Raw genomic sequence first — 14,418 nt, 5'->3', positions numbered from 1 at the left:
TTGGCAAATATGGATATGGATATCAATTGAATGTTAAAATTTATATTCATTTTATTTTTTAAATAAATGTGGATACAAATCAGATGTTGACAATAAGGATGTCGATATGAATATAAAATTGGCTAATTAAAACTTTGAATCCCTAAATTGAATATATTACTGTATGAAAAATAATTAAATTAAAGATATGTTAATATTGTCACTTTTTTTTTAAAAAGTTATTAGATTAAATAAGATTGTTAATAGAATTAGATATTCAAAAATAAAACAGACAGTTGTGCATAGATATTTATATCCATTTTATTTTTCTTATGGATGCAAATATTGATACAGATATTGGTCGAATAGTAAAAATTGGATACATATTTTTATCGGATGCTAAAATTTGTATATGTATTTAGATAGATTTAGATATAAAAATAACTTTAAATAGGTATTATTCTATTCATTTTTGCGTTTTGTCTTATATTTGGAGGAAAAATGTTATCCTATGATGAGGCAGCTTACATTAGAGAACCTTTTTTTTTCTTGGAAAATGCTATGGGGCACCTACCGGCCACCCAAAAGGTTTCTCATGCACTCAATACTATACATGGTGCATTATGATCTATGGGAGGCAGCCCCTGCTTTATCAGTTCAAGGTTTCTGATCTATATTATCTTCATCGATGACTTCTATCCTTTAAAAGGAAGTCAGATTTCTTTAGATACTTTTTTTTTTTTTGGTCAAAACGGTATTTCATTCATATACCTCTAACGTGAATACACCGAGACATATCAAAGAAAAGTAGACAAAATAAAGCATGTGGAACGCCCTCTAAACTAGACCAGAAGGCCTCCCCAGTATGTCGGGCAACATAAGAGGCGACCCAGTCTACTGCACTGTTCGCCTCTCGGTAGGTATGGGCAATCTGACAGGAAGTCAGCTTTCGTACCAGACTGCGTGTGTCCCGTATCAGAGGGTGACCATCCCCATACGTGTCCACACCTCGTATCCAGTCAATCACTGTAGAGCAGTCACCCTCGAGAACAAGTCTGTCGGCCCCCAGAACCCGTCTCGCGACCAGAACGCCCTCCCAAGCAGCCTGCAACTCTGCTCCCACCACCGAACAGCCAAAAATACTCCGTCCTCCAGCAGCGATAAATGTACCATGGTGGTCCCTGATCACGAAACCCACGCCCCCAGATGCGCCATCCTTCGCCATACCACCATCGAAATTCATCTTAAGATAGCCAGGGGGTGGGGGTACCCAAGAGAAGAAACTAAACCTGGACGCTGAAACAGCAGTGCAAGTACCCCAGATATCCCTAGTCCTCCCAAGTGGAGCCGACGTGGCCAACATAGATGTCTCCGCTGCCTGCCGCAGTGCTCTCTCCATCACAGCCCGTGGGGGTAACCGCCCGCCCTCGAAAAGACGGTCATTCCTAGCCAGCCATATGTGATAGGCTAGGTAAGCCACAATGGAACCCGTCTCAGCATCCCTCGGCCTCCGAGTAGCCTCACGCAAATACCGGAGCATATCCTCCACCGACTCCCACAAAGGAGGGAGTAGCGCGGAGGCCGATCTCCAACACTGCACTGCTATCGGGCATTGGAGGAGTACATGGCCGATGGTCTCCTCAGCATCCAGGCATACCTCGCATAGTGATCCCATCCTCATCCCCCGTCTGGCCAACATACTCCTGGTCGGAAGGCAGCCCCAAGCCACCTTCCATAGAAAAAGCGCCACCCGGGGATGCACCCTCATCCTCCATATCCATCCGCCATCAATCCGCCTCTCCGGCTCCCTACTGGTCCACACATGGATGTCCCTGGCACGCACCCTCGACCGGCCTGTCGGAATCCAGACCAATCTGTCAGGCTCCGCCCGGAGCGGGATCGGTAAGGCCAAAATCCTCTTCGCCAGGTGCTCCCCAAAAGTCTCCCGAACAAACACCTCATCCCATCTCCCCTCCCCTGGGACTAGCAAATCACTAACTCGACGTCCCATCAGCCTACCCGTGTCCACCATGGCCGGTAGCCTGCTAATCGGTAACTCAGTCACCCAACTATCCTCAAGGACATCCACCGACATACCATCCCCGATAGCCCATCGGATCGCCGGAAGTACTAATGTAGCCCTAGCACTGATCTCCCTCCAGATAGGGGAATGGAGCCGCCCCGCCCTAACACCAACCGTCAATGCACCGTACTTAGCCCTCATCAGGGAGGACCATATACTCTCGGGCTCCAGCATGAGGCTAGCTGCCAACCGCATAACCGAGTCCTCCCGTCGCGCCACCAAGGACGGCACTCCCAAGCCACCATGTCTAACCGGCTGACAGACCACCTCCCAAGCCACTAGATGTGCTCTGCCTCTGTCACCACGCCTCCCCCAGATAAAGTCTCTGATAAGCCGCTCAACTGATCTCAACGAAGATACGGGGAGGACAGCGTGGGATACAAGATATATTGGAATAGCACTAAGTACTGACCGTGCCAATGTGACTCTACCCATCATAGATAATGTATGCATCTGCCACCCCTCCAACTTGTGTCTGATGCTGTGCTCAAGAGAGAGGATATCTCCACTACGCAGACGTCGCCCAAGAATCGGCACACCCAGGTATGTCAAAGTGCCCACTTGCTCACCAACACCCATAATCTCCATAATAGCTGCCTTTATCTGAGCCTTGGTCTTCGGACTGAAAAGAATAGACGATTTCTCCAAGTTGATCCGTTGACCAGAAGCAGTACAGTAGGCATAGAGGATCCTCCGGACCGTATGTGCAGTCTGCCTGGTCGCCCTAGCCAACAGTAAGCAATCATCAGCAAATAGCAAGTGGAAAATCGGCATGGCCCTCTGCACCGGCCTATAAACCTCCAGAGTCTGTGAACCCACTGCAGATCGAAGAGCTCTGGATAATGCATCTGCACAAATGATAAATTGCAAGGGGGACAATGGACATCCCTAGCGAAGTCCAACAGATGTATCAAAGAAGTGAGAAGGTGTGCCATTTACCAGAATGGAGAAGGAGGGGCCCGTCACACAGCCCATAACCCACCTAATCCACATCTCATGGAGAAGGAGGGGCCCGTCACACAGCCCATTTCACGAATGGTAAATAAATAACTTGATTTTAAAAAAATCAAGATTTTTCAGTCAAATGGTGGTGGGAAATTCGCCAAAAAAGAGTTTCTCGATCATTTTTCGGTTGGCGAATACTGGAGGCACCCCGAACTTGGTCGGAGGAGTCGGCAAATATCTGAAGGTACCTCGAGCTTGGTCGGAGGAGTCGGCGAATATCTAAAGTTGGTAGAGCTTTTGGCAGAGTTCCGAAGTCGGGCTGGCTTTGGGCCGAAGTGAAGATTCAACCGATTGGCATTGATGTTTACTGGGCTGAAATTGGGCGGCCTTTTAGTTGTGGGCTGGATGATCCATTTTCCCCCCTATCATTTGCTTCCCACTTCCAAGGTCGAGTTACCTCACAATGGAAGTAGGCAGACTCCTGGTCGTCCAATGCTTCAATCACATAGGCAAGAAGAGGTATGTACCGAATTGGGTATGCCTTGGCATATTTCTTGGCCGAGAGCTCGACGTCGAACTTGGGAGGTTCGAGCTGCCGGATTTTCTTGAGTAGAATCCGCCGTGGAAATTTTCTAGTGTTCCACGTGGGCGTTCCTTTCTGAGGGTTCACTGGAGTAGGACGAGGAGGATTTCGATCATTAATTCTCCATCCCCCGAAGCACTCCGTCTAGCAGAACGTGAGAAGCCAGCCATTAATGCTCCCTTCTCCGAAGCATCTCGTCTGGCGGAATGCGAGAGGTCAGCCATCAGTATTTCGAACTCCGGAGTGCCCTCCATAATGATCAGCATTTAGTGAGGGCAATTTGGGGAGATTTGTTGAGGCCGTCTTATGGCCCGCCACGTGGCGGGTCTCGGGCGTTTGATCATTTAGATTGCTTGATCGGAGCCGCCATAGTGGCCTATATAAGGCCTAGAAAGGGGGTCCTAGAATCATTACTTGACCCTCCTCCGCTCCTGATTTTCTTTCTTCAGCCACCATTGCCATGGCATTGGAGCTTTCTTCTGGACGCTCTTGGGAGATTTCTGTCATCTTTCGCACTGGCCATTGTTTTCTTCTTTCAGCGGATATTCTTCTTCTCTGCTTGTCCACCCTTTCCGGCGAGCTTTCGGGTAGGCATTTTATCCCTCCTTTCGGTCGCTCGGAGAGTCTTTCGTCTTCCCTCTAATCTTAAGATCAAGGCAATGGACTCGCTGACGAGGGCATCAATGTTCGATGTAGGTCCATCGCAAGCTCAGGCCTCTTCCGAGATGGAAGAGGTTGAACACGAGGTGGGGCCAAGCCCTTATGGAACCGGCTCACTTATGAGCGACGAGGATCTGGGCTCGGTTCAAGCCTGGTTCTTCATTCCTCCGGAGTTCGTCCTTGAACTCCCGGACCTCGGAGGCTGAGTCACTAACCCACCTAATGGTTGGGTCGGAGTGTACGTAGATACACTCCAAACATGGCTGAGGTTTTCTCTGTACGGATTTGTGGGGGAGCTCTTGACGGCGTATGACTTGGTGCCTATGCAGCTCACCCCGAACTCATGGAGGCTAATCATCGGCTTCCTCGCCCTTTGCCTGGCACATAGCCTGTCCCCCTTAGTGAATGTCTTCAATAGTTGCTTTATATTAAAAGGCAACCCTGTGGATAAAGAGTGGTGGTATTTCTCCCCTCGAGGAGGCCGTAAGCTATTTGGGGGCCTGCCTACTTCCATCCACGGATGGAAGGATAATTTTTTCTTTATCTCCTCCGAGCAGTCGTGGAGATTTAATCTGACCTGGAGCTTTCTGCTGGCCTCGGTGAATAATAGGCTCCCGCAATTATCACAGTTCAAGCAGAAGACCTTAGATAGTTTGCTCGGACTGAAAGAAACTCCTCGGCTCCCTGACCTGCTGAGCGAGGAGGCTTTAGTGAATCTTGGCTTGAGCCTGGCTCGTCCCGAGGGTAAGAGTAATTTGACTTTTCCTTCTTTCCTTTTTACGTTGGGGATGTTGATAAGATTTTTTGTCTCTAGATATTGCAGGGATGATCTTCAACACCAAGACCTGATGGCTACATATAGGAAGAAGAGGGCCGCCCCTGAAGGGGTCCGGCTTGAAGGGAGGCCGAAGAAGGCAAAAGTCGCCCCCGGCCTCGAGATCGATCAGAGAGAGCCCGAGGTTGCCGCCCCTGTTCTAGCCGGACCCAGCCGAGGGCTTATAGAAGAAGCCAAGGTGCCCGGAGGATCTTCCCGACCGAGTAGCGATCGCACATGCTAACCAAGTCCCAGAGATCGCCACGATGACCTAGCCGTCTGGACTGGATTCCGAGCTGGTGTGTGGGCTCGGGACTTCGGTCCCCCCCACGGTTTCATTATGCGCCGAGGTTGCGACCTTCTTCGAAGTTCCGACCTTGGTGAGAATCGAGCCGATGTATTTCGAGTCTGGCAGGGAACAAACACAGCACACACCTGAGGGCAATTCGGCCCTCGAATCTGAAGAGGTTGCTTGCGGGCTCGTGCGCATCATCATGCTTCCGCACGACCGCGCACTGATGGAGGAGAACCTTGGCGACCTCGTCCATCACATTTACTCGGCGAGCATGCGGGTAAGTAATGCCGTCCTTCTGTCCCTTGTTTACTTTCTTTGTGGATGCTCAGTTTTTGCTGACACTCTTCTTTCCGTGCCAGTCTCTTCACGTGGTCGATGTATTGATATCTGGCATACTCGCCAATCAGGAGGAGCTGAAGGCGCTCAGGCTGAGGATGGAGCGTGCCGAGCTCCAAGAACAAGAGGCCGAAGCCTGAGCGGCATCTGCTGCGCAACGTCAGCAGGAGGCCGAAAATCGGACGGCCGCCGTTGAGCAGCAGCAGCACGAGGCCGAGGAGAAAGCTGCAGCCACCGCACAGCAGCTTCGGAAGACCAAAAAGAATGTACGTGCTTCCAAGGCCATAATAAAGGATAGGCTGGCTCAGATTCAAGGCATGGAGGCCGAGCATTTCCGGGCTTGCTCCTTCTCTGCAAGCCATATCTCCGAGCTCAAAGCTGCTCTGGTTAGCCTTCAGGGCGAGGCGAAAGAGTAGGAGCTGAAGGTTAGGCGGCTCGAGAGCCTGGTGGAATTGTCCGCCCTGAGGCCGTTGAGAAATTCCGTCAGTCGGAGGAGTATCTCGCTAAACTGGCGGAAGGGGCTGCTGCTGCTATGGTCCAAGATTTCGACAATTGTCATCTCCAAGTTCAGCAGTTTTGCCCTGAAATCGACCTTAGCGGCCTTGAACCAGACTTGGATGAAGCTGCCGAGGCGAATGGGGACGCTGTGGAAGCCACTGCTGAGGCCAGGCCAGAGATTGCTCTCGAGGCTGCCGATGGGACGGAATCAACAACCATTCCTGACGTCGGCGTCAGAGCTGAAGCTGTTGAAGCAGGCGGAGACGGCACTTCTGAGGTCGCAACCGAGTCAAAGGCCGTAGCTGACACCAATGTGGAGGTTATCCACATTGACTGATTTTTACTTTTATTTTTGTACGATTGGCCGTTTAGGCCTTTTGTAATTCTCCCGACCACAAGGTCGGACACCCTTGTATTTGGCCTTCGGTCTTTTCTATCAATAAAATTTCTTTTCTTTCAATAAGTATTTGAGTTTGTTCTGCTCCATGTTCGGACATCAAGATCCGAATTGCATGGCTCGAATCCGAGCCCATCCCACATAGCGGGGGTTGTATTAAGCACTTATGGCTCCTCATTCCGTAGATGTTTACCCCCGATTTTAAAAATAAACCTTATATGAGGCGAGCTCGTAGCTCCTTATTCAATAGTGCGGGCCGCTTTAAGCCTTGCCCAGGGGAACAAAATCGAAAAAGGGAAAACAAACAACCGTAGATTAACTTAAGGATAGAAGTCCGTCTAAGGGCTGTCGTTAACTCGAGAGCACAGGCGAACTCGGAGATAAACATTCACCCGAGAATAGAAACCCACTCGAGAGCCGAGGCCAACTCAAGATTTTGAAATCCACCCGAGGGACGAAGCCAACTCGGGACTAATAATAAGCTTGGGGATAAACAAATACCCGAGAGCAGAAATCCACTCGAGGGTTGAGGCCAACTCGAGATTTAGAAATCCACCCGAGGGCCGAAGACAACTCGGGAATAATAATAAGCTCGGGGATAAACATCTACCCGAGAGCAGAAATCCACTCGAGGGCCGAGGCCAACTTATGATTTAGAAATCCACCCGAAGGTCGAAGCCAACTCGGGAATAATAATAAGCTTGGGGATAAATATCTACTCGAGAGCAGAAATCCACTCGAGGGCTGAGGCCAACTCGAGATTTAGAAATTCACCCGAAGGCCGAAGCCAACTCGGGAATAATAATAAGCTTGGGGATAAACATCTACCTGAGAGCAGAAATCCACTCGAGGGCCGAGGCCAACTCGAAATTTAGAAATCCACCCGAGGGCCGAAGCCAACTCGGGACTAATAATAAGCTCGGAGATAAACATCTATCCGAGAGCAGAAATCCACTCGAGGGCCGAGGCCAACTCGAGATTTAGAAATCTACCCGAGGGCCGAAGCCAACTCGGAACTAATAATAAGCTCGGGGATAAATATCTATCCGAGAGCAGAAATCCACTCGAGGGCCGAGGCCAACTCGAGATTTAGAAATCCACTCGAGGGCCGAAGCCAACTCGGGACTAATAATAAGCTCGGAGATAAACATCTACCCGAAAGCAGAAATCTACTCGAGGTCCGAGGCCAACTCGAGATTTAAAAATCCACCCGAGGGCCGAAGCCAACTCGAGAATAATATTAAGCTCGGGGATAAACATCTACCTGAGAACAGAAATCCACTCAAGGACCGAGGCCAACTCGAGATTTAGAAATCTACCCGAAGGCCGAAGCCAACTCGGGACTAATAATAAGCTTGGGGATAAACATCTACCCGAGAGTAAAAATTCACTCGAGGGCCGAGACCAACTCGAGATTTAGAAATTCACCCGAGGGCCGAAGCCAACTCGGAAATAATAATAAGCTCGAGGATAAACATCTACCCGAGGTCGGCGAGGTTTAAACAAACCCTGCCATCGCCTTCCAAGATAGGAGGCACATCCGTGGAATCCTGTGGATGGGGGTGCCCTTCCTCGGCTCCCCGTTGACGTTGAAAGGCATCCCGAGCCGAGCTCAAAGGATGACTTTGTAGATGCCCCCCACTCAGATCAGGGGCGTACTTAGAGTCTTGTGAACGGAGGTGCTCTTTCTCGGCTCCCCGTTGATGCCACAAGGCATCCCGAGCCGAGCTCAAAGGATGACTTTGTAGATGCCCCCCACTCAGATCAGGGGCGTACTTGTAGAGTCTTGCGGACGAGGGTACTCTTTCTCAGCTCCCCGTTGATGCCGCAAAGCCTTCCGAGCCGAGCTCAAAGAATGACTTTGTAGATGCCCCCCACTTAGATTAGGGGCGTACTTGTAGAGTCTTGCGGACGGGGGTGCTCTTCCTCGGCTCCCCGTTGACGCCGCAAGGCATCCTGAGCCGAGCTCAAAGGATGACTTTGTAGATGCCCCCCACTCAGATCAGGGGCGTACTTGTAGAGTCTTGCGAATGGGGGTGCTCTTCCTCGGCTCCCCGTTGATGTCGCAAGACATTCTGAGCCGAGCTCAAAGGATGACTTTGTAGATACCCTCCACTCAGATCAGGAGCGTACTTGTAGAGTTTTGCGGATGGGGGTGTTCTTTCTCGGCTCCCCGTTGATGCCGCAAGGTATCCCGAGCCAAGCTTAAGGGATGACTTTGTAGATGGCACCTGCAGTTGCAAGACCCTCGGGCTCTCACCAAGTCCTGCAGGGCACCCCGAGGCAAGCTCCAGGGGCGACTTTATAAAGCTATCGGCATATAACCCATGCTGCCAAGGCATCAAATGTGCGTCAAGCTTTCTAAGACACTTCAGAGACGCTTTGGAAAAATTCTGGAAGATAACTTCATTAGATTACGGTCTGAGGGAGAAAGCCCTGACATGAAGGAGGCTAAGGTCTTTTCTTGAGGGAGTAATTTACATCTAGGGTCACCATCCTTGGGCTGGTGAATGTGGCCTCTTCTCGGCCCCTTAGGGCCAGGGCGGCATCAACGTGTGAGACTCATAGATAGAGTATTGATAATACCTGCATTGGGGTGTCCGTCGTCGGGTCTGTCAGATGGTCCCAGAGTCTGCCCATCAGGCTCTGCTCCGTCGGTTGACCCGCCAACGAACCGGCTTAGAAAGCCTTGGCGGACGATCACTTCGATCCTATCACGGAGCTGATAGCAATCCTCCGTGTCATGGCCGTGACCCCTATGGAAGCGGTAGTATTTGCCTAAGCGCTTCCGTGACTTAGATGGTCGCATCTTCGGAGGAGATTGGAGGTAGCCGCAACCCTTAATTTTCGTGAGGATTTTGGCCTGGGAGGACGTAAGAGGAGTATACTCCTCAAAACTTCGGTGGGAGAGATGTCTCCCAAACTTCCGAGGGGACTTGCTCCTCGATCGATAACACTTCTCGCGGAGTTCCACGAGCTGATCCCAAAGCATCTGAATTTGTCTCCCCGCTTCCTTGACCTTCCTATCGACTTCAGTAGTTGACGAAACTCCAGCTGGATTAAGGGTTTGAATAACCACAGCTAGGGTTTGGACTTGCAGGGCGAGCAAATAAAACTGCTATGGCTGGATTTGAGAAATTTGGTCTGCCGACACATGCGATGTAGGAGGTGGGCTTTGGAGAGAGCAGTCGGGCACTGATTCCCGGCTGCTCGATGCATTTGGGACCTCCTGGATCATTATCCTTGTGGTTACGGCTCTGGCCCTTCCTCTAGCGCCAGAAATGTTGTGGTTCAAATTTGGCCTGAGGGTGACCACACCGGTGGAGTCGAAGGAGTCGCCGGTGGTTGGAAGGAGAAGACGGGAGACACCTCCTGTGCGACGACCGCGAACCTGCACATAGCTTCATCGGTGTTCCCGGTGAGGGCCCTCCGACGATCAATTTAGAGTGGAGTAGATTTGACCCAGCCCAAAAGTCCCTTAGAAGTTACCTGACGGAGCTATTTATAGTCTCGGTGGAGTGGCCCAGGTGGCGGAGGCACTGTCAGCCCTCATCATGAGGGGGCATGGCTCTGAGCCGGGTGGCATGCAGCTAAGGCTGGCTGGTGGTGTGTAGTACTATCCGTTCTTAAGAACGGTAGGGTATTGACAGTCACGGCAGGGTATAGCCGGAGTGGTCAAGGTGCCATTTAACCATTGAAGGCCAGATATGGAGACGTGACACGGTAGTGTTGCAAAGTACGGCCATGCAGAGGAACGTAGGTGCGCACATGTGTGCGTTTGTTGGCGAGGCCGAGCTTGTTAAAAGGTTGCGTCATGCATTTGACGAGGTCGACTTGATGGGTGCTGGGAGTAGCTCGGTTTTCCGGATTCCAAGGTGAGCTCGGTGGAGCGCTCCGAGCTCGAAAATCGGGCGTACTGCTGGGGTAGGCGCTCCGAGCTCAGTCGGGGCGGGTTGGCGATACTGGAGGCACCCAGAGCTTGGTTGGAGGAGTCGGCGATTATCTGAAGGCACCCCGAGCTTGGTCGGGGGAGTCAGCGAATATCTAAAGTCGGTGGAGCTTTTGGCGGAGTCCCAAAGTCGGGCTGGCCTTAGGCCGAAGTGAAGATTCAGCCGATTGGCGTTGATGTTTACCGAGCCGAAACTGGGCGGCCTTTTAGTTGTGGGCTGGACGATCCATTTTTCCCCCTATCACCCAGCATGAGCATAGACACGTAGTTGAACTTGGCCTGGTCATGCTACATCAGGCTTCTATTCTGAAACGCTTTTGGTTCAAAGCTTTTCCGACTGCCAAATTTCCTATGAACAGTTTATCACCACCAGTGCTGGGAATGAGACGTCCATACACCCATCTTTTGGGCACCATTGTTATCCATATCTCAGAAACTATGCAAACAAATAAGTTTGGTTTCGGTTCTTTGCCATGTGTTTTTCTGGGATATAGTGAGCAACACATTATGGTGTTTGATGGGAATGTCTTTCCTTCTAACTCAATCTGATTCAGTACATGAGGATGCGGAGCTATCCGTGTTTCATAGATGGCTTGATCCATGTGAAAAAAAAAAATCATTGTTCACCATTTGGTCCCATTACTTTTGATCATGCCAGGCTCTTTAACAAGCCGTTTTCCAGGCTCATGTTGATAACCATGGTACGGTTGTCTGCACTAACGCAAAAGTTTCCCATGATGATGCTACAATGGCACCACATCTTGATGTGACCGAACAAGTTGCATGCTCCTACAAGCTGATCTCTGCATGATAACCAACTTGAGCTACCATTGATCGTACCATACCGATACTGAACTAGTATATAATGCAGAAAATATACCGACATTCAATATGCCGAATCGGATATCATACCAGCATACCAATACTATAATAGATTGATACAAGTTTCAATACCGAAACGAGAAACTTTGATCTAGACCCATCATCGTTTTTTTTGCATGCTAACCAATGCAATCCTTCATCTCCTCTTACTCCGTTGCTTGTACTTGTACCATCTCACATGATGATAAGCAGAAGTAAAAGATAGTGTATTTAAACCAAATACAAATAAGCTCTCTTATTTATCTCTACAACTACTATTCTTATGAGCCAAAAAGTGAAAATGCCTAGAAACACCCTGGGATTGCTGATTCACTTGTTCGATTCACTTGAATATCATTCAATCTTCATGATCTTGCTAAATTCCTTAATTCAAACTATTTATATTATTTTGTGATAATTCAGTAGCTCTGTACATGACAATATATCTCATATTTCATGCTTGTATCAAACACATCGAATTGGACTATCATTTTATCCATGAGAAGGTGGCTCTTAGATCGCTCGTCACTTGTTTTTGTCTCCTCTAGATACCAACTTACAAGTACTCTTACAAACCTATTTGCCTCATGCCTTTCGCGATTTGCGTATCAAACTAGGCCTTGGGCCGGGACTATAATCCAGTTTGAGGGCGAGCATAAAACAAAGTAGTACGACGATTTGGACGCATAATGGAAACTGGACCAATCAAGTCATAATATGTGATGGGATATCACATAGGAAATTTTGAATTTGTCTTTGAAATTCTCCTCCATTCAAAGTTTTCTAAAGTGACAACATTCTTAGTTCATATTCCTTGCAAATCCACAGTTAAGATCACACAAGGCCGCTTCAAGATCTATAGCTAAAAATGATTTGAGATCTATACAGAATACGATCCAATGACTAATATCATGAAAAAAAGAGATCAATCATTCTTTCAATACAACCCAAACTCTTGAGATTGTGTGGACAAAAGCAATCGAATAGGAAACTTGTAATATAAATAGGTATAAGAGAATCCACACTCCTTGTTTCTATAACAAATACTATGACATTAATACTATAAGAATACTATGACATTAATAAATTTTGCATAAAAAATTCGATCGATTATTGATTTTGTCAAAAAAAAGGTTAAACAATTTTTTTTTGTTTGCAAAACAATAAACACATAAAAATTTCCTGACAATATTATCTTTGGATATAAGTACTAGATAGGAATACATGTTTATTGAAAAACTGATGCATATAATTCGAATATCCCTTACATATTCAATTAGACTATTCCTTGTTTTGCACTTCAATACAAGCATAAATCATTCCGGAACCTTTAATCATATATCATTTTATGAACAACGATCTTTTCAAACAAAATCTATAAATAATAATTTTTTAATGCAAAACCCACTTGAGATCATCATGGGTCCTTGTTGAGTTTTATGCTAAACAGCTAAATGAGTGCTCAAGGTGCACCTATTTCCTACCACAAATGACATGCTAACTCTTTAAGTTATTATCTTAGCCATGGCCACATGCTAAAGTTATCCTATTCTCTGCTATCCTGGTAGCATCTAGCATGATCTCTTGTTCCAATTTTTTCAACATCAATCACCATCAAATTTATGACACACATTAAACCAGCGCACAGGTAGTTGGTAGTGATTTGTACCCTTAATGCAAGCATTCAAGTAGGTTAATGTAGCTACCAGTATTGTTGGTTTAAAGGGATGACCATCTTCTAGATGTAGACCTAACAATCTGTACGTAAATAGGGGATCTTTCATCTATCTTCCCCCCACCACCTTATAAACCCTAATAAGTGATAGAAAATTATATGATCCTAAGCTTTGTCATCACCTTAACACCCTCCTAATATTCCAATCCAGAACCTCCTATTTATCAACTTTTTAACACCCAATGACCCAATCCACCAAGCACATTTTTTTTATAAAATTCCCGGTCCCCCTAAAACCATGCACGCCTGACATGATGATGGATGGAAGAGGGACCAAAAATAAAAAATTGGTCCATAGCTCCTTATCTTTACGTAGGGTACCACAAGAGGGACCGTATGTTAAAAAAAAAGTTATCTAAATCTTATCTAAAAAATCAAGCTGCAAGATATTATTTAATTTTTTTTAGCTCCATATAAGTATCCAAAAACTATTCAGTGCACGATTGCGTAGAACTTGTCCGTCCGTTTAGTGGCTGGTCGGTGTATGTAGTCCGTTCGATAAGTCAGCCAGTCGTAATCACACCGAGCCTGCTGAAGAACTTTTTCCCAAGTTTGTTAAACCGAAGAAAGATTCTTCTCCTTCTCCTCGTTCTAGGAGGGATATGAAGGTATATGATATTGTCGCTCGCATGAAGAAGATTCTTGCTCTGATGAGCATTAAGGATTAGCTGCGATTATCATCTGGAGCCCATCTCGTTTAGTTCTCAAAATGTCATTAGCCAAGAAACACATGCCCGTACGGTCCTCACCGTTCGAATCCAAACCATATCCATAACATCTGCATAAATATGACACAAGAAACAGCATTTTAATCGTGCATCAAGATATACAAGTGATCCATGTAAGTAGATCAGCGTATACAAATGACAGGAAAATGAGAAGAAACTGCCGTTGATCGGGTTGCTAGAGGTTCTGGATACCAATGAGTTAGAGTCCTATCTTTATGATAATTAATAATCTTAATAAAATTTTAATCGATCTCATCCATCTTTTTCTCGCAACAAGATGACGTAAATCCTGGCACAGGAATTCTCCTTGGCCAAAATGATTTATGATGGTGCACCATGACTTCATAATTATGCGATCATGATGGTGTAGAAAAGGGAAGCATCACAAGTGAGTGCTGCTACTGTTGAATCATCACTCCCTCACAACGGCTAGAATCCCGGAACCATCATCTACTCCGCCATATACACCAAACACCATGACTACAAGCCATTGTGGACGGATGGCGCGGCCACCTCAACTCCAAGGCGGGTCGGAGTTGGCAAGGCATAAACCAA

This window comes from Phoenix dactylifera, chromosome 11, assembly GCF_009389715.1.
Source record: "Phoenix dactylifera cultivar Barhee BC4 chromosome 11, palm_55x_up_171113_PBpolish2nd_filt_p, whole genome shotgun sequence".
In the NCBI taxonomy this organism is placed as follows: Eukaryota; Viridiplantae; Streptophyta; class Magnoliopsida; order Arecales; family Arecaceae; genus Phoenix; species Phoenix dactylifera.
Note: the sequence above shows the minus strand (reverse complement) of the source record.